Genomic DNA, 23,686 nt, shown 5'->3' with positions numbered 1-23,686 from the left:
CACAAGCACCTTGTTCTAATAAGAAACACACAGTAGGTAAACAAGAAATGAATCTGCATTGTCCCAAAACAACCAGTTCTCTCTGATCATTGAATTCACTGGACAAAAATAGTAATATGCTTGTGGTGCCCTAATTCCCAGACAGCCTGGCTGGCTCAGTCAGTTGAGCCTCTCTGACTCCAATTTCACCCTGGGTCCTGATCTTGGGGTCATGGAATCATGCTACACTCAGCAGAATCTGTTTGTCCTTCTCCCTCTCCCACTGTCACGCTCCCTCCTTCCCTCTCACTCATACTCTCAAATAAATAAAATCATTAAAAAGATAATATGGAATAAATGATTTTCGACCTAACAATTTATGAGCATTTATGTTGTGTCCTACACAGTCTTGGAGCTATAGTATATACAGCAGGAATGCATAACTCATCTTTAATGTTGGGAGATTTACAATCTTTTGTGAAAGGCAGTATTTATTTATTTTTAATTTTAATTTTTTTTGAAAGGCAGTATTTAGACATATCAATCAGGCAACTTCTCAAGACAGGAATAAACTTTCCTAAATACCAAATTCCATTGCCCTAACATTCTACTTCCATTGTTTCATCAAGTGGTCAATTTCATGGCCTAAGAGAGGTCAGGGATTTTAACTGCTACTCTGGCAGAGTTTGGCATCCATTATCAAGCCCTGCATAACTCAATCAATAAAGTTCTAGACAACCAGGGCCCACTAGGGCTTGTGTGGATAAAGGGATGGAATAGATAAGAAGATTCTTTTTTTTTTTTTTTTTTTTTAGATAAGAAGATTCTATGTAGATGCAAGGATCTTCACAACATGAGGAGAAGCCTGATGTGAGAAGCTGGTTATGAGAAGGAGATTTATTCCACAAAAGGTGCTTATCCTCATTTTATGTGACTTCCCAGGAGATATGGTTGCCCTCACACCTGCTCTAGGATATAAAAGGAAAGACATTTCTATGTATTAGGTTTGGGGAGATTTTAGGGGACTGGGCAGGTGGGTTATTGTTTTAAAGGAATGAAGTCAAGTGTAGACAACTTTAAAACATTGCTGCTACATCCATGCATCTAATTGAGACACTTGTAGGTCGTCAGGCTCTAGAGTATAACAATTTGTCAGTATAGGACACAGAGTGGACCAATTTAATAATTGCTGCAGGGGTTAGAATTTCTACAGCCTTTGATCAGATTTTTTTTAGGTCAGTAACATTTAGAGGTAGATAAAAATATCAAGTAATTGGTGAGAAACTAGATGGTTTGTGGCTAATTTGCAAAAGCACAGATTACATTATTTGAATTTTATCCACTTAATGAAAAAGTCTTGAGATTTTTAGGAAGAACGCATTAATGTTGGTAGCATGGTGTGCAGCCCACTCTCTAATGTGCAGACATCTGCCATCTTTCCTCTTTGACACACCCTCTTGCTTGCTCACTGGGGCCTCTGAGTCTGCTATGACTTCCGTTTTCTGCCAGATAATAAGATTATGTGTGACACCGTTGCTCCTTTACTGCCTCCTTTTACAAAAATGGAAAATGAAACCCTCTGTTCTTTCTTTAACTTAGAATGGGGAAGAATAAAGAAAATTGAAGTCTGATGTATAATAACTAAGATGCCTATCTGTTATTTTACGAGAGTTGCTATGCAACTCTGAGAGGTAGAAGGGAAGGGCAAAGGTGTTGGGTGTTACTACTTGAAGGCACTGTACCCTCTCTACCCCACCAGCCTAGACATTGTTTCTGGAAGAGTCTTCACTGATCTAGTTAATCTCTTCTGAATGGGTTTCTGGGCCAATGACCTTCTTTTAAAATCAGGCACCAACACTGAAGGCAATAGTTCAGGAGTTAGGGGGATCCCTGGGTGGCTCAGCAGTTTAGCACCTGCCTTCAGCTCAAGGTGTGATCCGGGAGTCCTGGGATCGAGTCCCACATCAGGCTCCCTGCATGGAGCCTGCTTCTCCCTCTGCCTATGTCTCTGCGTGTCTCTCTCTCTCTCTCTCTCAATCTCTCTCTCTCTCTCTCTGTCTCTCATGAATAAATAAATAAAATCTTTAAAAAAAATAGTTCAGGAGTTAGGGCAGCCACACCCTGGTGGCCCACCTTGAGTTTGTGCTCTGCTAGGAGCAGTTAGGACTTGTGCCCCTGACCCACAGTTCATCACCAGAAAACTCACTATCTTCCTTTTGTGTTTAGAAACAGGAGAAGGAGGTATTCCAGCAGATACCACTGTTTGGAGTTTCCTTCCGCTTTAGAAAGACTGATTATTTTTTTTTTTTTGACCCAGTATATGAGTCTGCTCAGGCTGCTCTAGCAAAAGACCAAAGCCTGGGTGGCTTAAACAACAGAGGTTTATTTCTCACAATTCTTGAAACTAGATTTCCAAGATCAAGATTCTGACTGATTTTGTTTCTAGCGAAGCCTCTTTTCCTGGCTGCCTTCTTGTCATATCCTTTCCTCACCATGTGCTCAGGGAAAGAGAGAGAACAAGATCTCTGGGGTCTTTTCTTGTAAGAATGCTAATCCTATCAGATGAAGCCCCCACTTTTATGACCTCATTTAGCTTAATTCCTCCCAGAGAGACTCCAAATACAACCATACTGGGGGTTAGGGTATCACAAGCATACAGTCCAGAACATGGAAGGTACCTCTAATTTTGTCTTCTTTTTCCATTCATCACACATAATCTTTATGTTACAGAACAGACCTCATAGCCATCTTTTCACCTCTCCCAGCTGTATCATTTTCATATATTCTTCCGGATGAAAGTTTGGATAAATTCAGGGAAGTCTAGTGAAGAAAATTTAAAATCATCAAGGTATAATCATTGTTAAATTTTAGTGCATTCTCTTTCAGTATTTTTCAGTGCATTTCTATATATTATTTATAGAATATTTATAAGATGGATTATGATAGGGAAGTAACATGTTATTTTACATTTAATAAGTGGAAAATCAGTTGAATATCTATATTTAGATGTAAGGTAGAATATTTTTCATCTGTTTATTAGCCAGTTTTACTTTTTTATTAATTACCTGTTAGTGTTCTCTGACCATTTTTCTTTTGGAAATATCTGTTATTCTCTTGTTGATTTGTAGGATCTTCCTATATATTCAAGCAGCATTTCTTAAACTATGTTCCACAGAGAATTAATGTCCCGTGAAATGATAATAAATGTTCTACTGATGTTAAAAAAATTTTATACTGGAGGTATTGTTTATGAAACTATATTTTTTAAATTTAAATTAAAGAATCATTTTTTAAAGAATTAAGTGTATATGCAAGAAAAATAAATATAAGTAGTGATTATTATTTGATATCTGTTTTTGGGATATAATCAATTATACCTGAGAATGTCAAGAAATGGTATGAGAAAATACATAATGTAAATACATTCAGGGTTGCACTGATCATTCATCAAGCATCACCTGCATGTCACCTACTCAGTGGTCATGATAACATCATGTATCTTATAATATCTGTATATTTGTGATATATTTAATGTTATATAGAAGTTATGAATCAGATTTTAACTTTTTATGTTAATTTGCCTTTGAGACTACCTATTCTTATGTACTTCTTATTGTCATTTGTTGGTCTCATTTATACTTGCAGCTAAGCTTTAGAATGAGACTGTTGAGATTGCCTTCCAAAATTCTCGTAGGATTTTTACTGTAATTGCAATAATTATATTGATTTATTTGGAAAGAACTTACCTTTGTACAAGGTGAAACTTTCCCATTCAGCAACCTGGTACTTCTCTCTATAATCTTTCAAGTCTTATCTTAGCTCGTTTTAAAAGTCTTAATTTTTAAAATAAAGTTGTTACAATTTTTATACCTATATGAGTTTTTTTTATAAGTAGGAGGTTGTCAACTAATATGGTTGGGCTTTCTTCTACTGTCTTCCATTATTCTTTTTGTTTTTTTTAATTTTCCTTGATGTTTCCACAATAAATGGTGTTTTTTCTGTATGCTTGTTTTTGTAACTACATTGTTAAATTTTCTAAAAATTATTTGAGCCTGTTTCTTTGTCAATATTAGTCATTAAAATATCTGTTAACTTCTTCCTATAAAGCTTGTGAAATTTGCCATCATATTACCTCCTTTCTCTCCTTCCATCTTACTTCTTTTCTTGATATAAACAGAGATTTTAGATCTAGATTCTAAGTATTACTACATTTACATTGTGATCCTTTTAAAGAATGCTTTTTGACATTTGTTTTGTCTGTTTTCTACAATTTCTTTTATTCCAAGTCTTATTTATTCTTGAGTTCTTTATTTTGATTCACTTATTTCATCAAAATATTTTTATTTTTCAGGATACTTGGGTGACTCAGTCAGTTAAGCTTTCGGCTCAGGTTATGATCTCAGGATTGTGGGGTCAGGACCTGCTTAGGGCTCTGCGCTGAGTACATACAGCCTGCTTGGGATTCTCTCTCTCCCTTGCCCTCTGCCCCTCCCCCCCACTCACATGCTCATGCTCTCTCTCTCTCAAATAAATCTTTAAAATACATATTTTTATTTTTAAAAGAGAGATAGATCTTTGTTAGTTTCAAAATATCTGCATTTCTGATCATTTTTTTCTGAGGCTTTACACTAGAGATCAGATTCTAAGTTCCCATTCCCTTCCTTTCAACCCTCTGGTAGCTATTACTCTATTGTCTTCTTAAATTTAGTGTCAATTTAGTAAAGAAATTTGATCTTTAAAAAAAATTTTGATCTTTCATGTTGCTTTGTAAATACAGGATTCTTTTTTTTTTTTTTCCAAAAATACAACAAAACCTGTCTAGAGGTGAATTTCCTCACTAACTTTGCCAGCCACTCAGTTAACCCTTTTGCTCTGAATATTCAAGCTTTCATTAGCTGGTGGAAGTTGTTTTCTTTTATATTTTTGATTATTACTTCTCTTCTGTTTGCTTGGTCTTCTCTTTCTAGAATTCTTAGCATATGTATTTCAAATTTCTGGTAGTTCTCTTCAAAGTCCATCTCCTCTCATAAATCTTCTCTAAGTGAGATAACATCTATAATTCTTAATTTCCCACAACAATCTGTAGTTTGCTGCTGTTGTTTCAGGCACCTCTCTTATATCTCTATAACATCTTTCTTGGGCTGCATTTTCTGCACAGTGCTCTCTTCATGTCCTCTCTAGCTTTATAGATTACAATTCTTCCTGCATCTTGATGAGAACATTTATTTGAAATCTTCTGTAGTTTTATCCTGTTACCTTCAGTAATAAGAAACAATTGATGCTAAGATTTTCCCCCTTCTCTTGAACTGCTCTGTATTTTTCATAGTTTTCTACAAGGTATGTACTAGTCTGCTTCTATGAGTTCAGAGGAGTCTGAAAATTGTTGAGATCCCCATTCAAACATTTTAGCCCACAGAAATAGAAAAAGGAAAGTTTAAATGTGCTGTAGTTTTCTTATGTGTAGAAGCCAATGGAAAATAATGAACAAGCTATAGCAGGTGTAGTTACAGCAGGGAGTGTCACCTCTGTGCCTGTGAGTTTTGACCACATCTTTGTTATGAGAGCCCAAATGACTCCAGGCAGTGTCCTAAGTCCAAGGTTGCCCTCATAAACAGCAGCCACAGCAGTGCCGTATATTTACTTAGCTTGTCTAGTCACATCAAATGTAATAATAACAATGATAATAGCTATCATTTTTGAATACTTACAATATGCCAGCCACTGTTTTGACCTATCTAAGTGTAAATTGGGTATAAATACTGCAGAAAGACTCCTATTGTGATCTCTTCTTCTAGGATGATTCCCAGAAAAATTACTGAGAATGAAATTTGATCCTCTAGTCAACCAAGGATAGCTAAAGTGACCATATAATTTATCGTCTACACTGAGATACTTTTGAAAGCAAAAAAGGAGATTAATAACAAGACAACAAGGTCACACTGGGACTGTCCTAGGTGAACTGAAGTATATGGTCACTGAAATCATAGCATACACTTGCTTTCAGGTTTTGTTGCTCTCAGATTCAATGTGTGCTGAAATTGCCTTCTTAACCAGGGGGTCTTCAACCACCATTTGTAGTGACTGCTTAATAATCTGTGTGTTTACCATTGTTTATTCATTTCCTTTTTTTAAGATTATATTTATTTATTCATGAGAGACACACACAGAGGGGGCGGGCAGCGACACAGACAGAGGTGAGATTCGATCCTGGATCTCCAGGATCACACCCTGGGCTGAAGGCAGTGCTAAACTGCTGAGCCACCCGGGCTGCCCTATTCATTTCCTTATTTATGGGCAATTAGACTGCTTCCAATTTGCATCTATTAAATGTGATACTGAAATGGAGGGGGGGATCCCTGGGTGCCTCAGCGGTTTGGCACCTGCCTTTGGCCCAGGGTGTGATCCTGGAGTCCCGGGTTTGAGTCCCGTGTTGGGCTCCCGGCATGGAGCCTGCTTCTCCCTCCTCCTGTGTCTCTGCCTCTCTCTCTCTCTCTCTCTCTGTCTATAATAAATAAATAAATAAATAAATAAATAAATAAATAAATAAATCTTTAAAAAATACTGAAATGAATATCTTTATGCAAAAACTATATTTTTAATTTAAATTTTTCCTTTGGGTTACAGGTCAGAATTAAAATTACATAGTAAGTGCTTTTTCTTTCTCTTTTTCTGTAGCTTTCTCTTTTTCTTTTTCTTCCTTTCCTATTCCTATTTTCTCTATTGGATGAAAGAACAGAAAATCTAGATTGTTAGTCTTTGTGTTTATCATTTTGAGCTCAAATCAGTTGGAATTTCATACTCATCAGGAGAGTGAACAACTCTATGATGTCTGGACCTGTGAGTTTCTGTGTTGCTATTTTACTATTACCCTTTTAATAAAGTTGTCGAACTGGAAATATATACTCTATGTATATATGTGTGTCTATATGTCTGTGATTCACAAAGTCCTTTACCTTTCAGAGTGTGAATGCAAAATGCTTTCCCAACTTTATAATAACTTAGATTATAAAGTCTCTTAAAAGGAACTCTGTTCTGATTGGCTTATAGAGATAAATAAGAGCCTATAAATCAAATATTCCTAAATGTCTTGAAAAATAAGGAAATTTAACTCCAAATATATTAAGTATGATAAAGATAAAAGCTACTGCATGGAGCAAAGCAGTCAGTGTTGTGAGGGAGGTTCTGGAGGCTGAGGGAAGGACAATAAGGTGTCCCCGTGGGAATGAAGGGTAGCAGCAGGGACTGGAGATTACTTACACACAAGTGGACTAATCAGATAAGTAAATATACTAACAATAATGGATGTCCAATTTCTCATTGTCAAAGAAGGAAATTACTGAAAAGAAAACTACAAGAAACCAAGTGGTGTCAGATTCAAATTGAAAGTATCAGTTTGTGTTCATAGTTGAATATGTAATATAAACAGCTCTATGCATATCCTACTTGTCTACAGATATATAGAGATATTCATTCTCTAGCTCTGGCCACTGAAGAGCCCTGGGACTCAAGACTCCCAGTGTCACTGTGCAATGAGCACATCTAGTGTCCAGATTTTGGCTTCTAAATATCATTCTCCACTAATGGACACTAAGGCTCCCTGGAGAAATAGAAAATTCCAGTTCTGATACAGGGAAAATACAGGATGAGCCTGAAACATCCTGTGCCAGAAAGAGAAAAAGCACTCAAAGAATAAGAGAAGCATGTCAAAACAGTGCAAAAATCAACCTGAAGGAGTTCCCACTAGAGAAATCTTGGATAGTGGAAGCAGCAAAATAATGAGCTAACACACTAAAAGTCACTGAATAAAACAAGAATAGGGGCACCTGTGTGGCTCAGATGGTTAAGTATCTGCCTTCAGCTCAGGTTATGATCCTAGGGTCCTGGGATCGAGCCCCGCGTTGGGTTACCCACTTAGTGAGGAGTCTGCTCCTTTCTCTGCCTCTCTCTCCTATTCCTGCTCTCTTTCTCAAATAAATAAATAAAATCTTAAAAATAAAAAAGAATAAAGGAGTTCATACTCATCTAATTAAACAAATGATAGAAATAAATAAATAGTTTAGTGAGATATAAGATGTTTATATCATCTCAAAGTTAATTCTTACCTAATAGATAATTACAAAGGGAAAAAGAATAACTTTACAGTAGAGAAACTGGGTAGATGACACCTAAATGAAGTGATTACAGTTAATATAACCAGTAATGAGACTAATCAAAATTATGTGCCACCTGAGAGGATTCAATGAGAACACACCATCACTTCTGTGATATTCTTACCAAAGTCAAGTAATATGAATCAAATGGTAAAGGAACATCTAATAACTGGCCTGTGACCTTCAAAAGTGGCATGACCATAAAAAACGGGCAGAAGGAGAACATGTTCCTCATTGAAGGAAACTAAAGGGCCATGACAACTAAAAGCAATGTGTAATTCTGAATTGGATCCTTTACTAAAGACATTATTAAAACAATTGGCAAAAGTTGAATAGAGTGTGAAGACATGATGATAGTGATGTATCAAGGTTAATTTCCTAATTTTTATGTCTTATTGTGGTCATGGAGGAGAACCTATTCATTTGTAGGACATTCACTTGGAAATACTCAAGGATGATAAGGGTATTTTATTAGCAACTTACTCTCAAATGGTATGGGAAAAGTTCTTTTTGCTCCACTTCCAATTTTTGAAAGCTTGATATTGTTGTGAACTAATAGAAAAAGAAAAAAAAATTTATGTGATAAAAAGGTGTGAATGTTTTCTTGATTCTTGATGCAAATTGCTAAGTTGCTTTCCAAAAGGGATGTACCTCATCTTATAACCATGCCATTCCATTTTTTCCTATTAAATTTTTGTCAGGTAAGCCAGGCACTAACGGCATTCAAAGACCTTATTTTCAGTTCTACCTGTCACACTTTATAACAGAAGTGCTGATTTTCATGAACTCACTTATTATCTCCATGTGGGAGTAATCACTCATTGTATCATTAGCTGATAATGACTAGATGAGTTGATTGAGCTGTAAATGACTATGGTTAGAGATTGCAGCTCTAGCTGATTAGATAAATATGCCACATATTTCATTTTGATCATATCAATTTCACTATCATTTGACTGAAATGTCTTCCTTCAACCTAAAGTTCTCATTAAGGCATGGTAATTTCTCTGAAATATGACTGTATGCATGACTTCTATCAGCCAAAACCAATAGTTACAAAAAAGGAAGGTTATTTTACATTTTAGCAACTGTCTAGCTATCTGATTTTATGCAACTCCCAAAATCTGAAGACCCTTGTTAGAAAGTGAATAATATCTTTATTGCACTCAAAGTAGTATATGTGTGTGGTAGGGCAGAGAGTCGAGGGCTTCTTTAATTGAATATCTTGTCTAGTATAAGAATTTTGGTGAAGAGATTTGGGGGTTTTTTCCCCTATAAGTCCTAAATAATGTCTCTCTTTGGCACCTGGTGTCAGGCATCATTTAGACTTTGTAGCCAAGTGCTTTACACACTGTAAAGTGCACATGAATCTTGTTAATATGTGGATTGGTATAGTAGGTCTGGGGTTGGGCCTGAAAGTCTGCATTTCTAACAAGATCCCAAGAGATGCTGATGCTGCCGCATACAGACCACACAGTGAGAGCAGGAGCCTGGCAGACAGCTTACTTATACTGTTTTGTCAAGAACAGACCTTGGAGGTTGTGTGTGAGGAGAGGCTTGGCACGCTGGCAGATCTACTTCCCTCTGGAGGCCTGGCCCATCTACTTGCTCTAAAGCAGCTTGCCTCTAGCCACCAGCTGGGTAGACCATGACAGATGACCAGAGTGAGCAATTCTATTGGGCTAAGATTGTGTACTTTAGAAAACAGACGACAGTTGCACTGTGGTGCCCACATGATGCTATGGTCTTTATCGGAGTGTGGCCCAGGTCTCTTTTTTACACCTCGAATTCCTTGGATAACCCTGTGGAAAACAAGTCCTTGTCAACCATTAGAAAGGAAGGAGAAAGGAAAGATGAGCTCGTATGAGCTGCCTTGCTTTCCTCCAGGTAAATGGGAATCTTTTCTGGTCTGGTGAGTTACCCACTGACCAGAGGTCTAAGTTTAAGTTCATTCAGTCATTTTCCCTGTGTTGAGATAAGAGAAGAGGCCCCTGTGCAAGTTGTTGAGTCTCAGCGAGACTTTTCTGTGAATAGGATGAATTCAGAATTTTTAGTGATAAAGCTTGCTCTGTGGTAAACAGACACGTTGACATTTCAAAGGCATGACATTTCAGTACTTTCTACTTCAAGTAGTCTCTTAACCTTGGGAAGCTAGGTGATACTGCCCCCATTGTATTGATCTGGAAGTTGAGACTCTGGTAGGTTAATTAACTTACCCCAGGTCGTATGTCTAATAAGTAATGGAGACAGGATTTGAATTCTACCTGTATGATTTCAAAGCTCAATGACCTTCTAGAATGCCAGGCTTCTCTAAGAATACTTGGATAAAAGAAGTATTCAAGTTTAAATCAGTGGGAAATTGGTGATATGCTGGGATTTTGTTGCTCAACCAAGAGTATCCAACTGTTAATTGATTAATTCAACCCCGATCTAATCAACTGCACAGGCTTTGCATGACACCCCCTTCCTCTAATGCTAACAGCAGGAACGTGAGTGTCACATCATGTTGTATAGCACTCAGAATTATTTGGATTCCCCGATATTCCCAAGAGGTGAGTAGGGCAGACTTTCCTTGCAGTTCACAAGTTAAGAAACCAACCAGATGGAAGTTAAACCCAAGGGCTCAAAAAAAGAATGGGTAGCCTGAAATCTTGGTCTTAGGCAGCAAATTTCCTAAGTCCACAGCCTTCACTGTCATCAAAAAACCTCAGCATGTTTCTGGAGCGTTTTTAAATGGATATATCCCCAGCTGTGCACAGAGTTTTCTTTTCATTGTAAAGCCGCGATTCAGAGGCTATTCAGGGCTACGATCTGCATTTAGACTCCTAAAATAGTGGTAGCTGTCTTAATAGGAATTTATGTACTACCCACAATGCAAAATGCAATACCATACAACTAAAATGAAAATGATATGGACTCTGCCCTCAAGGAGCTTACAGTCTAATAGATATGCATAGAAGCAGGTGTAACTGACCTTAATAAGATGAAAAACTCATTTGAGTTTATATGTAAAAAATAACTACAAAGTCAGGTGATAATATAAGTGAGTAAGGAATTTGCAGGTGAATTTTCCATAAAGGACAAGCACCATTATTTTGGTCCATAGCAATTCGGTTCTTCATTTCTCCTTTCTATGTCCAAGAGCCCAAATAAACCAGTCAGAAATCCTTTGGAATCATATCCTTATTAAGCAATTACTGTTACCTCTATTTAGAGTAATCTCCAATAGCTCTGTTGGACTGCTCCATTCTAATTATTTAAGAAACAAACAAAGAAAAACCACTCTCCCCAAAACATGCTGAATTCTCATCCTGCTCCAAGCCTTTGCATGTACTTTTACTTCTGAAACTGTGTTCCCTTCGATTCTTTACCTGGATAACTCTTATTCATTCTTTAGGCCTCAGCTTAGCTTTGTACACACTGGAAAACTTGTAATTCTCCAAGTCTGGAGTAAAGCATGTACTAGTAGTCTGTTGAGGTTAGCCTGTGCTACAATAACAAACATCCTCCAAATCTCAGTGGCTTAAAAAAAATGAAAACAGAAAAATGTATTTCTTATGCATACTTTATGCCCATTGCAGGTTAAGTGGGGGCTCCACTCCATATCATCCTCCATTGGGGTTCAAGCCCAGTGGAGCCTCTACTATCTAGAGTACTGCCAGTCATCATGAAGGAAAAAGGCTTCCCACCTAGACGTGGCTTATGTTACTTCCACTTATATTTCATTAGCCAAAATAAGTCATGCCTAAGTTTAAAGAAGAGAAGAGATGCAATGCTAGCATGTGTCAAGAAGACCCAGGATATCATGAATGGTCAAAACAGAGCTCTTCCTACTTGTACCCAGAATCCCAGTACTGACCACAATTGCAGTATTTTATTACACTACACTGCAAATGGGTGCCTGAGTGGCTCAGTGGTTGAGTGTCTGCCTTCAGCTCAGGTTGTCATCCTGGGGTCCTGGGATCGAGTCCCACATCAGGCTCCCCAGAGGGAGCCTGCTTCTCCCTCTCCCTGTCTCTGCTTCTCTCTCTGTGTCTTTCATGAATAAATAAATAAAATCTTAAAAACAACAACAACAACAACAACAACACTACACTGCAATTAGCAGGTTATAGTTGATGATCCCCTCACTAGACTCCAAGCTTCTTAAGGACAGGCACCCAACCTTATTTTTGTATCCAATACCTGCCACAGTGTATGGCACATACATACAATCAGTGCAAAAGTTTGAATGAAGAAAACAATGTCCTCTTTCTTTAAAAATGCATGTCTGTATCTTTAAATTTGTGATTTCAAAACAATTACAATTCAAACTGCTATTTATGTCTTATGTTCCTTAGGAAAGATATACATATAGCCTTGAGCTACAATTCTGGCTTTGCTTTTGAATGCAAATATTTTAACAAGTATAACACACAGAAGCTTGAACTATCAATTATTCCTAGCAGCGTATGTAAAATATCTTGTTTATCCCAGAGATCCTAAATTAGACTGAAGAAAAAAACCCTACCTTTAAAAATACATCTCTGAGAGTTTGTATTTGTCTTCAACTCATCTTGAATCAGAAGGTAGAGCTGCTTAATATTTAAGAAAAGTAATAATTATTTAATTTTCTTAGTTATGAGTGGATTTTGATGAATAAAAACAAGTACATGCAAAAGATAAATTATCCACCATTAGTTTATATGCTTATGGTTAGATACTAATTTTCCTATGTGCTTCGGGGCTTTAAAAAAGGTCTATTGAATTTCTGCCCAAATTGGTTTAGGAAACAACCTACCAATTTGTTGTTGAATTCAACCAAAGTGGTAAAATCTTTAACATTTGGCTACTAATAAGTAGCTTGAAAAAATTAAATGGCGGGATCCCTGGGTGGCGCAGCGGTTTAGCGCCTGCCTTTGGCCCAGGGCGCGATCCTGGAGACCCGGGATCGAATCCCACGTCGGGCTCCCGGTGCGTGGAGCCTGCTTCTCCCTCTGCCTGTGTCTCTGCCTCTCTCTCTTTCTCACTGTGTGTCTATCATAAATAAATAAAAATTTAAAAAAAATTAAATGGCATGTTCAATATAAGCATAAGGTACTTTTGGAGAAAACAGTGTATGTTTGTGATAAGAACTGCAGTCCATGGAAATGTCACATTTCCTTGACTACACCCTTGTTTGCAGAGGTATCATATTGTTTCTTAACTGCAAGGATTAGATTTAGTATGAAGATGATGCTTATCAGTTGTAGCTTCTTTAATTCTGAAAACTTTCTATCAGATTAGCCCTAAGGAAAAAATCTATTGGATATTTTACATTTGTATGGTATGTTTATGTCATTAGAACACTTGTATTTTGATCATTGTACTTTCCTGAGGTAGATGAATCTCAGGTACTCTTTGCCCCACATAATGGGGCTATTTTCCCACTGCAATTCCTCCCTCTGCGATTTTCCTTGTTCTCGGTTCACTTTCCAGAAGTCACATTTTACTAGGGAAATTTTCATGAATCCTCTAAGCCACCAGCATTGAGTCCACCCTCCTCTGATTTGAGTAAGGAAATCCATCTTCTCCAACAAGACCTTCTATCTATAGAATTTTGTCCTTTCCTGGATGAAAAAAAAACAAACAAAAAACTTGATAACCTATGAAATATATCTAGATGTCTATTTAAGAGAAATATGAGTTTCAATATATAGATGTTTATTTTTCAGATGTTGTATCACCTTGCTTTTTACATTAAAAACAACTATGGGACTTGCTTAATGATATTAAAAAGTAACCAAATTGGACGTTATTCTTTAAGACCCCCAAAGTATGATATAGATAATATTATTCTCCCTGAAAAATCTGTAGTGTAATGGGAACTAGGTGAAATAATGAAATAGATATTGATCTTGCTATTCCTTTCTCAATATTAAATCTCTTAACAAATACTTACTGAGCACTGATTATATGCCAGGCTCTATCCTTCTAGTTAGTATTAGAATAGTGAGCAAAAACCAAGCCTAGACTATAATAGGAATGATATACTTTAATCAAATAATCCTGTCAAGGAATGCATAATGACAAACTGAGATGAGCACCTTTGTCAGGTAGTAGCCATTCTTTGAAAGTGGGTAATAACAAGGAAACTTGACTTGACTTAGGAGGGAGAAAGGAGGCGGTCAGGGAAGCTCGCCCTAAGATAACCCTTGATCTGGGATCTGATTAATGAAAAGATACAGGTGGTGACCTGGGAGCAAGAGACAATGAATACAGTTGAAATACATAGGGCAAGGGCCCCTGAGTGACTCAGTTGGTTAAGCATCTGCCTTCGGCTCAGGTGGTGATCCCCGGGTCCTGGGATCAAGCCCCACATCAGGCTCCCTGCTCAGTGAGGAGCCTGCTTCTCCCTCTCCCTCTGCCTGCAGCCCTGCCTGCAGCTCTGCCTGGTTGTGCTCTTTCAAGTATATAAATAAGGTCCTTTAAAAAAAAAAAGAAAAAGAAAGAAAAGGAATACATAAAGTAAGTTTAAGTTGGGGATAGGGGCTGAAGGTGTAAGATGAAGCTAGAGGGGTCAAACCACTCAGGACCCTGCAAAACATGCTAAGGATTTTGGTCCTCATCATAAGGGCGAATAGAAAGCCACTGCCATGTTTTTAAGCAAGCAATGACCAGATTCATGTTCTGAAAAACAATTACTCTAATTTCATGTTGGAGATTAATTAGAAACTTGGGTGCATAGGGAGAACGATGGGAAGTGTGGACAAGAGGTGGTAGTGGGTTAGGTTTAGTATAGCAGCAGTGGCAAAGATGGAAAGTGGGCATGTTTGAGAGAGATTTAGATAAAACTGAGAAGACTTGGTGGTGGATGGCTATAGCGAAGAGGAAAAGAAGAGGGTCCAGGACGAATCTGAGATCTCTGGCTTCACAACATTTCAGATGCTGTCACTATTCACCTAGTTAGGAAACATGAGAGAACCCAGTTTGAGTCTGGGAGGACACGCTGAATTTGAGGTGCCTTTGAGATAGCCAGCAAAGATGTTGTCGAGTAGGTCTGGAGCTCACTGGTGAGGTCAAGGCTGCAGATTTCAATTTGCAAGTCCCTAGCAAGTACCGCAATGGAGGTGTATGGAGTGAAGTAAGGGGAAAGGACAGACGAACTAGAAGAGACCAGGAGGAGCTTGTCCGTGTGATGATTGGGTAAGAGGCAAATAAGCCTGCATGGGAGACTTGAAATGGGCTGGCCAGAAGCTAGGAGGAAAACCAGGGAAGTATCTCAGCATTAGGGGGGGAAGTGTTTTAAGAAGAGAATGATCAATAGCGATAGCTTCTGCTTCGAGATCAAGAGAATTGAGACTTGAAACATGGATGTTGGATTTCATAGCAGAGCAAGGGATGGCAGCGGTTTGAGTATGTTTAAATATCAATGAGAAGCACCTGCCTGGGAGGGAAGCACCACATACACAAGGGAGAAGAGGTGACTCTCATTCTGACTCTCTCCAACATCATCCCAGTGGCCTAACTGCTTTGGGTTATTCTGCATGATGTTAGACCTTTCAGAGCGTCTCCCAGACCTGCATTTGGTGTAGATTGGGACCGGTGCCATGGCTGCCTCATGCATTATTGTTAAAAAGAGTGAAATAAGATAATAGGTGAACAGAAGATCTAACCTATAAAATCAAATAATGAGGTCATCAATGATTATTTCCCCTTGATCTTTCGTTCTGCCAAAGTTTATCTTTTCTGCATCCTCTTCCTTCAGGTCCCTGCTAGATAATTAACACTCCCCCCACTTTCTTATCTGTGTCTGATAATGACTTACTGTGCTGCCTACCGCTCCTGATGTCAACCGGGGTGGGGGGGTGGGGAGGGCCTCCTTAGGACCTCAGTGATAATATGTAGAAAGAGGGTCTCAAAATTCCGTTGCATGCAGCATGGCCGGCCAGCAGGCAGAAATCATTGTGAACAAAGAGCTTTTTCTATAGCATACCTAAAATCATATCCGGTAGGCAACTGCCTTTTCGACCCACTCAACACTGATTATTAAATAATAGAATGTCACTTCTTCCTCCCCCCTCCCAAATCTAGTCACCCAACTTGGTGAGGATTTCAGAGGGTTTTGTTTTGTTTTTTAACCAAAGGAGTCATTTAGAAAAATAAGGCAAGAATGCCATCTTGGGGTTTCCACTGACAGCACAGGCTACCTAAGCAGCAGATGGGGAAAAGTGTGTTCCTAGGGGTTGTTCAGTGTCATTACAGCAACATACTTAGATCCTTAAGGGCTTTTTCTGGTGAACTAAATTTAGCTGTTGGAACCCTATTATTAAACAATGTAAAACTTTAAAGTCAGACTAAGTTATGACCTTTAAGTTTGGGGCTTCTCCTATTTGGCTTCTAGCTAGACCACACTCAGCTTTTGACTACCTGTCGGTGGTCTTACCTAATTATGATCTGTTTGACAGGATGACTTGGAGTTTGGGGGCATCATTTGATAGCTTTCATTCTCACTCATCTTTTCTTCTTATCTCAGGATATATTAAAAAGAAGTGGTAACAGAATTTCTCCGGTTCTTATTTATTTTATTTGGAGAGGCAGAGGGCCAATGGCTTATGGAACTGGCTCCTAAGGTTCAATACGTATGACTGTAAAGTAATAGGATTCCTTGGTGGGGATGAAACTTTATTCCTTCATAGACACCTTTATAATCTTTTATTGCATGATATTGCCTTCATAGTATTATTTTTATAAAGATAGTGGAAAAGGCAATATACTTTGATTGTCTTCCTTCATTAATCTTTCTACATCTCACCCTGATTTCCTAAAGAGAAGTAAATGCAGTCAGAGTTGCAAAGAATCCACCAGCAATTAATTTGCAATCCAATTTTGTATGTTTCCTTTCTTCACAAGTTCTTCCTTTTTAAAGGGAAATCTTTGAATACGGTTGTCTATGGAATTCTATGTGTAAGAGACACAACACAGGGCAGCAAAAAGAGCTTTGTGAGATGTAAACACTTGTTTTCATTGTGCCTTCTGTCATAGTCACTTAAATGACTATCTCCCCCCAACCCCAGTAGGTTTTTAAAAATTTCTTAAAATCAGGACACATGCAATTATCTATCTGGCATGGGGCTAGAGATCGGTAGACATTTGTTGAATCCAGCAACATGCGTCTGAAAGGTACAACTTACTCTTTGATCTTCCTTTGCCTTCAGGTTTCAGCATGTACTCTATGTCCCCACAAATTTGGAAGTGGATTTTGTGATTGAGCCTGTGAGACATTGTGGTGAGGATGTGAAAGAGAAAGTGGAGCATCCATCAAGGCAAATGTTGGTTGCTTCTTCCTTTGTCTCTCCTACTACAAAGAACAGTATGGTAGTTACTTAAAAACAAAGGAATAAAGAGAAATTATGAGGGCTTTTTTTTTTTTTTTAGCCAAATGTGGAAGGAACATAGGATATTGAGAAAGTGAGGGGGTAAGAAACTTCTGATGCATGTTCAAAGTTTCCTCTTGAGTCCCTAGTGGGGTGGAGTAGGACCAGATGTTGAGTTTGGGCTCCATGTGCGCTGTGACCTTCGGTAAATAACTTAAACTTTGTAAGCCTCTGATTCCCCATCTGTAAAATAGGATTAATAACAATACCTTCTTCGTGAGATTATGATCAGGATTAAATGAGCTAATGAACGTGAAGTGCATGGCAAATGACCATTGCTCTACAAAAGTAGCAGCTGCTGCTAGTAAATTCCAAAGTCCAAAAGACTAGTCACCCCAATTAGCTCTGTGGGGCTCCTGTCCTTGAGCATCAACCACTACAAGCCCATACCACCTTAGAAGGAGCAAACCCCCTCTGAACATGGATGTATATTATTCCTTGTTGCAGAAAGAATGACCACATGTAAATATGGCTGTTGAGATATACAGTTGACCCTTGAAGAACATGGGAGTTAGGGAACTGACCCCCTGTGCAGTTGAAAATATATATAGCTTTTGACTCCCCCAAAACTTAACTACTAAAAGCCTACTGTTGACCAGAAACCTTACTGGTAACGTAAACAGATGATTAGCATCTATTTTGTATGTTATAGGTATATACACTGTATTCTTACAACAAATTAAACTTTTAAAAGTTACCAAGAAAATCATAAGGAAGACAAAATCTATCTACAGTACTATACTGTTCATCAAAAAAAAAATCCATCCCACATGATGGACCCCCATGGTTCAAACCTACATGGTTCAAGGGTCAACTGTACTAAAATCTGTATTAAGCAAGGACTGCTAGGTTGAACTTTTGCAAAATTCAACATCAAATAAATGACATGAACAAAGGTTAGAACTCTTTAGGGGAATAGGGTATGCAGGTTGAAGCAGCTTCCAGAGTCTATTAATTATGAGAAGAAAATGAGAAAGAATTGGCAAAGGGACTGGTTACTGATAGGAATGTGCCCAGGCAGAGACAAAGTCCCAGGAGAAAGAAATCAGTTCACGGACCATACTTGGAGAGAGAGAGAACAGGGCTCATTGCATATGATGTCATTGTGATGTGAAACAGAGAGAACCTCCCTTCTAGGCAGTCAGGGGAGCTGAGAAACTCACTTCACTGATCCACAAAGGAAGAAAAAAAAAAAAGATATCAGAAGCCTGAGGATTCAGTCTTTGGAAAAGAAACCTCTGAACTCACAGGTGATGGGAATAGAAATTAAACTTCAGGGCTCATGTCATAAAATGTTCTCTGTAGAACTGTTTTGGAGTAACACTGATTCCAATTTTTCTTTCTTGAAAATATGTTTCAAGTAGATAAAGGTTAATATCACTTAACTTTGTTTAAAAACATCCATTTGTTAATTTTTAGAAAGTAAAAAAATTATTTTAGTGCCTAAACAGGCACTTTAATACATTGTGGTTGGTGCTCCAAGGCCAGTGGAGGGCAAAATGTCAATGTAGATCAAAACTACAAATGCACGTGACTTTTGATGCAGCATTTTCTCTTCTCAAAAATTTATTCTACAGATATACTTGCCCACATATATGTGACATTTGTATAAAATTGCTTGTTGCAATATACATACAATGGAATTCTATGTTGGAATGAAAAGATCTCGAAGACATATTAAGAGAAAAAAGCAAGATGCATAAAATGTACAAGGTATGCTATCACGTAAAAACACTATTAAAACAGATAGAAAAATAGTGCGTGCACATTGGATTGCATATGCATAAAAATCCTCTGGAAGAATAAATAAGAAACTAGTAGTTGTTTACATCATGAAGAGACTGTGAGCTGTGGGGGAGGGGAAGGAAGCTTGAATTGTGTGATCATATTACATAACAAAAAATCAAATTACAAAAAGTTATATTTATGAGAAACTTAATAACCCTGCATTTGATGCCAAAGGAAAACTTCCAAACCAACAAATTAGTATCAAATAACCATATATTGGGGTGCCTGGGTGGCTCAGTTGGTTGAACATCTGACTCTTGATCTCAGCTCAGGTCTTGATCTCAGTATCATGAGTTCAAGCCCTGTGTTGGGCTCCATGCCCAGCTGGGCTTGGAGCCTACTTAAAAACAAAACAAAACCCAACATCCTGGAAAATACCCCTCAAAAAAGCATATGAAAGAAAGGACTTCAAACAATTCACAGAGCTCACATCAGACTCTTTGAGCTGAAAAGGACTCTAGAAAACATAATTCTCAATTTCTTAAATCAAATTCCATACCAAATAAATACAGGCTTCAACAAGTTGGTTTGCTTCTCTGTGGCTCGGGGTCTCTGATGATGACCTCTAAGTGGCAATGCTAGTTTGTAATGTAAAATCTCAACTGAGATTGGCTGATAGAAGTATCTCTAGAGGACTTCATGAATAGCAAATACCCTATGGCAGTCTGGGAACCTGGCCACCCCAGCTGTGGTCGCAGGAGGGGTGAGTCTGAGGATGCCCGACGTGAAGCACAGGAGGTGTTCAGTACACAGGACATCACACCATAGGAGCTCAGCAAACGTTTGTTCAATGAAAAGCCCCCAGGTGACCAGATCACAGCCTCGGAGATGTAGAAGAGCCCTTGCAAGTGAAGTCAGCTCATCCAACCTCCCACCTGGTGCGGGCTTTCTTTTCCAAAGGAGCCTGAGAGATGCTTCCTGAAAAGGGGACTGAGCGCACCGCCTGTAGGGAGTCCTTCTCATGTCTAAGTGTTTCCACCTACTGGGACGTTTTCCTCACAAGAACAGAAATCTGTCCTGTGGGGACTTTACCATCAGTTCAGCTTGGCCCTCAGCAGGATACTGTATGTAGCCACTGCCTTTGCCACATAGCACCTGTGCAAAAGGGAAACTGATTCACACCTTATACACATTTGCTCATGTTAAACAAACAGGGAGGAGAAATCCTACATTTGGTTAATTTTGGAAAACTAGAAAGAAGGAAATAAATTGTAGACAGAAGCAAACAAACAAATATGTTATTAATACAAACAAGTTCTTTAAAAAAAAATAAGTGTGTTAGCATTTAAATAAAAAGGAAGGAAACAACAACAACAAAAAAAAACCACGGTCTTACATCCTGGAGATTAAGGTTTTTTTTCTTACAATGCATCCTCAGATTTCCCTGGTTGGAGAAAGACACTCAAACTGCTCAGTGGCTGCCCTGCAAGTTGACGACCACTCGCCTAGAGGGACGCTTGATTCACTGGGAGTCCACTAGTCCTTTCATCCTCCTGATCGCCTCTTCAACTGTTTCCCATATCCTACAATCTATCTTTTCTCCAACTTCCCAGACTGTCTCCCCATGCCCACTCTCAGCTGATTCCTTGCTTACCACTTCAATAAAAACATAGAAGTGCTCAGAAAAGAACCTCTGCCAATTCCCCCTCAGCACATCTGTGCCCACATCCGCTGACTTCCTTCCTGTTACTATATGTGGTGATTTAAATATATATCCACAAATTCTTTGACATTTAAAGAATTTTCAGAAAGTAGAATCTAAATTCCCTCCCCTTGACTAGGACTTACTGACTCATTTCTAATAAACAGAATGTGGAGACACTGAGGGTATGCGACTTCCAAGCTAGATTATAAAATCCTTAAGGCTTCTGCGTGTCCTTGCTCGGATCACTGCCATATTGTGAGTACACTTGAGCAACCCTATGGGGAGATCCATCTGGTGAAGAACTGAGGCTTCCTGTCAACAGCCAACATGAACTTGCCAGTCATGTGAATGAATCATCTTGGAAGTAGTCTTCAGCCCCCAGTCAAACCTTCCTATGACTACAGCCTTGGTCAACATCTTGACTACAACCTCATGAGGCACCTTGAGCCAAAACCACCCAGCCTAGGTACTGTTCAGTTCCTAACCTAAGGAAATTGTGTGAGATAATAAATGTGGGTTTTCATGTTGTCTTAAGCCATTGAATTTTGGGACAATTTTTTACACAGCAAAAGATAACTGACAAACTATGAATGAACTCTCCATGCTCCCATCTTTGGCCAACTGTGTGCACTAACATCCATCCCTCCTCACTCACTCAAAAATATTGTTCAAGCAAAGGGTCCCCTCTCACTCCTGCATCACTGATACTTTCCTCTGTAGTGGAGCATTCCCATCAGCCTGCCACTGTGTCACAGTATCTTCCATCTCAATGCAAACACACATACCTCTTGATCGCACAATCCCCATTCAACTATAGCCCAATTTCTGTTTCCCTTTATAGCAGAATTACTCAAAAGAGAGTGTATTCCCTATGTCTCTGTTTTCTTTCCTTTCATCTACTGACTCCCCTCAAATCACTTGTCCCTCCAATCCACAGAACAAGCTCTTGTCCGTATCTCCAGTGATCTCAATACTAGAATCCACTGTTTTTGTTTGGTTGACCTCTTGGCACAGCATTAGACACCATTGAAATCCTTGTTTTACTTTCTTTTAGGGTTCCTCTCCCTCTCAGTGTCCCTTCTAGTCTTTGGGTCTAACCATTCCTCCTCAGGTTTCTTTGCTGGTTCTTCCTTATCTACCTGGCTTCCCACGTCCAGGGCTCTAGGGCTCAGTCCTTGGGGCAGTTTCCTTCTTCAAGAAGTCCATCATTATTATCCTCATGCCCTCTGAAGACTGCTCGCCTCTGTGGTGACCCCTGCTTGGTATGAGGCTCAGAATTCTGGGAACATGCAACGCCTGCTTTAACCAACTGGCAACACTTTATGCTGTGCCTCTACCAATTCGTGTCAGAGTAATTCACTAATTAAAAAAAAAATCAGTGAAACCAGTTATTTTGATATACTAAGACCAAAGTCACACTAGATGTGGAAATTTACTTTATTACTCTTCAGCTAGTTGTGTTGAAGTTAGATAGACTACCTTAGACCAGGATTTCTGGGGTGGGGAGGAGTCTGGGCTGTGCATCATGAGATGTGTAGCAGCATCCCAGGCCTCTAGCGTACCGGCATCCCAGATGCCATTAGCTACCCCCACTTCAGCTGTGATAGTCAGATGTTTCCAGACACTGCAAATATCCCCTCGGATACAAAACCCACTGCCTTGGACACATGCTATGTGCATATATCAGCAGAGAGGATGGGGGATTTATTCAACATTGATGTAGGGAGGAAAAGGTTAACAGGGACAGACCCTTCTTAGGGCTACAGTGAATTAAGGCTTGTAGCTTCCATGCTTCTATTGGGGAGGAGGCACTGCTTCAAAGACCTATCAACTGGCAGGTATTCGGGAAGGCTGCTGGAAATGGAGAACTAAAAACAGACAAAGCCAGTAAAGCCCCACCCAGATGAGCAGCACCTTATATGTACCTGCATTATTATACTATGACACTGTTGTGAATTGATTCATTCCCACTTCCCTAGAATGCTATGAGCAAACTGCGAGTGAGGGCTGGCCTCTAGTGCAGTCCCCAGTGCCTCATTGGTGTTCAGTAATTTTTAATTGAAACTACCTGAGGCCCAACGCCCAGGGTTAAGATCACCCACTCTTCCTTCCACTCACAGCTCTCTGATTGCACGGGGCCCCACTCTTTATACTTGCCTTCTGCTTACATTTTAGCCAGATTCATGCCTTAAGTATGTCCTAGGTATGTGACCAAGTTAGCTGGACAAAGGGCATCTATAGCCTTCCAAGGAACTTGGCCACTGAGACAGTGACATTCTATAGAGGGAGATAGTAGCAAGCCCTTTCACCCGACGTCGGCACTCAGAACACCCTGGTGGCTGACAGAGAAACCTGACACCGTACATTTTCTTTTTCTTTTATTTTTTATTTTTGACTTTTTAAGTTTTTATTTTAATTCTAATTAGTTAACATACAGTGTTATATTAGTTTTAGGTGTGCAATATAGTGATTCAACAATTCCATACATTATCTGGTGCTCATCTTGACACACTCCTTAATCCCCATCACCTATTTAATCCATCCTCCCCACCCACCCCTCTCTGGTTCTTCCTTATCTTCCTGAATCCCCATGTCCGGGGCTCTAGGCCTCAGTCCTTGGGGCAATTTCTTTCTTCAGGAAGTCCATCGTTATTATCCCCATGCCCTCTGAAAACTGCTCGCCTCTGTGGTGATCCCTGCTTGGTATGAGGCTCAGGATTGATACACTA

General features: G+C 39.0%; 1 long non-coding RNA gene across 1 annotated transcript; it reads left to right on the top strand.

Annotated features, from left to right (window-relative positions):
* The first annotated feature begins 619 nt into the window (after nucleotides 1-619).
* Nucleotides 620-21,510, top strand: LOC112675836 (uncharacterized). Its single transcript, XR_003146108.3, has 4 exons — nucleotides 620-890; nucleotides 17,306-17,419; nucleotides 19,102-19,237; nucleotides 20,691-21,510. It is a non-coding gene; the product is annotated as an uncharacterized LOC112675836 (long non-coding RNA).
* Nucleotides 21,511-23,686: the final 2,176 nt, after the last annotated feature.

The sequence above is a fragment of the Canis lupus genome, chromosome 30, assembly GCF_003254725.2.
Source record: "Canis lupus dingo isolate Sandy chromosome 30, ASM325472v2, whole genome shotgun sequence".
NCBI classification, from domain to species: domain Eukaryota; kingdom Metazoa; phylum Chordata; class Mammalia; order Carnivora; family Canidae; genus Canis; species Canis lupus.
Note: the sequence above shows the minus strand (reverse complement) of the source record. Positions and strands in the feature narration are given on the sequence as shown.